Below are 4,463 nucleotides of genomic sequence, written 5' to 3'. Positions count from 1 at the left end.
TCATTCATGTTTTTGCAAAGGACATAATCTCATTCTTTTTTATGGCTGCATAGCGTTTCATGGTGTATGTGTACCACATTTTTAAAATCCAGTCTTCCATTGATGGGCCTTTAGGTTGATCCCTTGTCTTTGCTATTGTGAATAGTGCTGCAGTGAACATCCCCGTGCATGTGTCTTTATGATAGAATGATTTATATTCCTTTGGGTATATACCTCGTAATGGGATTGGTGGTTGAATGGTAGTTCTGTTTTGAGCTCTTTGAGAAATTTTCACACTGCTTTCCACAATGGTTGAACTAATTTACGCTTCCATCAACAGTTTATAAGTATTCTCTTTTCTCCACAACCTTGCCAGCATCTGTTAATTATGACATTTTCGTAATAGCCATTCTGACTGATGTGAATTGGTATATCATTGTGGTTTTGATTTGCATTTCTCTAATGATCAGTTATATTGAGCTTTTTCCCATATGCTTGTTGGCTGCATGTATGTCTTGTTTTGAAAAGTGTCTGTTCATATCATTTGTTCACTTTTTAATGTGGTTGTTTTTGTCTTGTAAATTTGTCTAAGTTCCTTATAGATGCTTGATATTAGACCTTTGTCAGATGTGTAGTGATATGGTTTGGCTCACTGTCCCCACCTAATTCTCATGTTGAATTGTGATCCTGAGTGTTGGAGGTGGGGCCTGGTGAGAGGTGATTGGATTACGGTTCTAATAATTTAACACCATCCCCCTAGTGCTGCAGGGTTTTTGTAGTTTCTGGTTTTACATTTAAGTCTTTAATCCATCTTGAGTTAATATTTGTATACAGTTAAAGATAGGGTTTCAGTTTAAATCTTCTGCATATGGTTACCACTCATCATGACACCATTTATTGAATAGAGAGTCCTTCTCCCATTGCTCATTTTTGTTAGTCTTGTTAGAGATCAGATGGTTATAGGTGTGTGGCCTTATTTCTGGGCTTTCTATTCTGTTCCATTGGTCCATGTGTCTGTTTTTGTACCAGTACCATGCTATTTTGATTACTGTAGCCCTATAGTATAGTTTGAACTCAGGCATCATGATGCCTCCTGCTTTGTTCTTTTTGCTTAGGATTGTCCTGGGTATTCAGGCTCTTTTTTGGTTCCATAAGAGTTTTAAAATAGTTTTTTTCTAGATCTGTAAAGACTGTCATTGGTAGTCTGATAGGAATAGTATTGAATCTGTAAATTGCTTTCAGAAGTATGGCCATTTTAACAATATCGATTATTTCTATCCCTGAGCATGGAATGTTTTTTCCTTTTGTTTGTGTCGTGTCTGATTTATTTTGTAGTGTTTTGTAATTCTCCTTGTAGAGATCTTTCACCTCCCTGGTTAGTTGTATTCCTAGGTATTTTATTCTTTTTGTGACAATTTTGAATGGGATTGCATTCCTGATTTGGTTCTCAGCTTGGCTAATGTTGTGTATAGGAATGCTAGTGATTTTTGTATATTGATTTTGTATCCTAAAACTTTGCTGAAATTGTTTATCAGCTTAGAAAGCTTTTGGGCTGAGACTATGGGCTTTGCTAGGTATAGAAAATGTCCTCTCCAAACAGGGATAGTTCGACTTCCTCTGTTCCTATTTGGGTGCCTTTTATTTCTTTCTCTTGCTTGGATTCCTCTCGTCAGGACTTCCAATAGTATGTTGACTAGGAGTGGTGAGAGAGGGTGTCTTTGTCTTGTGTTGGTTTTCAAGGGAAATGCTTCCAGGTTTTACCCTTTCAGTGTGATGTTGGCTGTGGGTTTGCCATATATGGCTCTTATTATTTTGAGGTAAGTTCATTCAATACCTAGTTTGTTGAGAGTTTTTAACATGAAGGGATGTTGAATTTTATCAAAACCTTTTCTGCATCTGTTGAGATTATCGTGTAGTTTTTGTCTTTAAGTTCTGTTTATCTCACAAATCACATTTATTGATTTACATATGTTGAACCAATCTTGTATCCTGGGGATGAAGCCAACTTGAGCATGGTGGATTAGCTTTTTGATTTGTTGCTGGGTTCAGTTTGCTGGTATTTTGTTGAGGATTTTTGCATTGATGTTTATCAAGGATATTGTACTGAAGTTTTCTCTTTTTTTGTATCTCTGCCAGGTTTTGGTATCAGGATGATGCTGGCCTCATAGAGGGAGTTAGTGGGGGAGTCTCTCCTGTCTCTCCTCCTCAATTTTTTGGAATAGCTTCAGTAGAAATGGTACCAGCTCTTCTTTGTGTATCTGGTAGAATTTGGCTGTGAATTTATCTGGTCTTGGGCTTTTTTGGTTGGTAGGCTATTTATTATTGTCTCAATTACAGAAGTTTTTATTCATTGGTTCAGGGATTCAATTTCTTCCTGCTTCAGTCTTGGGAGGGTGTATGTGTCCAGAAATTTATCCATGTCTTTTAGATTTTCTAGTTTACATGCATGGAAGTTTTCATAATATTCTCTAGCTTGTGGTCTATTTTGTTAAGTTTTTTTTTTTCCCCAAAAAAACCAGCTCCTGGCTTTGTTTATCTTTTGAATGGCTTTTTATGTCTCAATCTCCTTCAGTTCAGCTATGATTTTGGCTACTTCTTGTCTTCTGCTAGCTTTGGGGCTGGTTTGCTCTTGCTTCTCTATTTTTTTGGTTGTAATGTTAGGTTGTTAATTTGAGATCTTTCTAAGTTTTTGATGTGGGAGTTTAGTACTATAAATTTCCATCTTAACACTGCTTTTGCTGTGTCCAGAGATTCTTGTATGTTGTGTCTTTGTTCTCACTATTTTCAAATACCTTCTTGATTTCTGTCTTAATTTCATTTTCACCCAAAAGTCATTCAGGAGTAGGTTGTATAATTTTTATGTAGTTGCATGACGTTGAGCAATTTTCTTAGTCTTGAATTCTATTTTTGTTGCACTTTGGTCTGCTAGAGTGGTTGGTATGATTTTAATTCTTTTGAATTTGCCCATGATTGTTTTACATCTAATTGTGTTTTTGATTTTAGATCATTTTTATGTGCAGATGAGAAGAATGTATATTATGTTGTTTTTGGATGGTGAGTTCTGTAGATGTTTATCAAATCCATTTGGTCCACTATTGAGTTCAGGTCCTGAGTATATATATTTTTTCTGCCTTGATGATCTGTCTAATACTGTCAGTAGGGTGTTGAATTCTCCCACTATTATTGTGTTGGAGTCTAAGTCTCATGGAAGGTCTCTAAGAACTTGCTTTCTGAATCTGCGTGCTCCTGTGTTGGGCACATATATATTTAGGATAGTTAGTCTTCTTGTTCTATTAAACCCTTTACCATTATGTAATGTCCTTAATTATCTTTTTTGATATTTGTTTGTTTAAAATTTGTGTTGTCTGAAATTAGGATAGGAACTCTTGCTGTATTCTATTTTCTTTTTTCTTTTCTTTTTTTAAATTTAATTTAATTAATTAATTAATTTATTATTATTATTATATTTTAAGTTCTAGGGTACATGTGCATAACGTGCAGGTTTGTTACATATGTATACTTGTGCCATGTTGGTGTGCTGCACCCATCAACTCATCAGCACCCATCAACTCGTCATTTACATCAGGTATAACTCCCAATGCAATCCCTCCCCCCTCCCCCCTCCCCATGATAGGCCCCGGTGTGTGATGTTCCCCTTCCCGAGTCCAGGTGATCTCATTGTTCAGTTCCCACCTATGAGTGAGAACATGCAGTGTTTGGTTTTCTGTTCTTGGGATAGTTTGCTGAGAATGATGGTTTCCAGCTACATCCATGTCCCTACAAAGGACACAAACTCATCCTTTTTTATGGCTGCATAGTATTCCGTGGTGTATATGTGCCACATTTTCTTAATCCAGTCTGTCACTGATGGACATTTGGGTTGATTCCAAGTCTTTGCTATTGTGAATAGTGCCGCAATAAACATACGTGTGCATGTGTCTTTATAGCAGCATGTATTCTATTTTCTATTTGCATGGTTGATTTTCCCCCATCCATTTATTTTGAGTCTATGTGTGTTGTTGCATGTGAGATGGGTTTCTTAAAGACAGCATACCACTGGGTCTTGCTTCTTTATCCACCTCGCCACTCTGTGCCTTTTCATTGGGGCATTTAGCCTGTTTAAATTTAAGATTATTATTGATATTTGTGAATTTGATCCTGTCATCGTGTTGTTAGATGTTTATTATGTTGACTTGTTTGTGTGGTTGCTTTATAGTGTCACTAGTTTTCATTCTTAAGTGCATTTTTGTATTGACTGGTAATGGCCTTTCTTTCCACATTTAGTGCTTCCTTCAGGAGCTCTTGTAATGCAGGTGTGGTGGTAGATAATAAATTCCCTCAGGGTTTGCTTGTCTGAGAAGGCTCTTATTTCTCTTTTGCTTATGAAGCTTTGTTTGACTGGATATGAAATTTTTTATTGGAATTTATTTTCTTCAAGAATGTTGAATACAGGCCTCCAATCTTTTCTGGCTTTTCTGCTGAGA

The sequence above is a fragment of the Macaca mulatta genome, chromosome X (assembly GCF_049350105.2).
Source record: "Macaca mulatta isolate MMU2019108-1 chromosome X, T2T-MMU8v2.0, whole genome shotgun sequence".
NCBI classification, from domain to species: Eukaryota; Metazoa; Chordata; class Mammalia; order Primates; family Cercopithecidae; genus Macaca; species Macaca mulatta.
The sequence above is the reverse complement of the archived record's forward strand: the minus strand, read 5'-3'. Positions refer to the sequence as shown.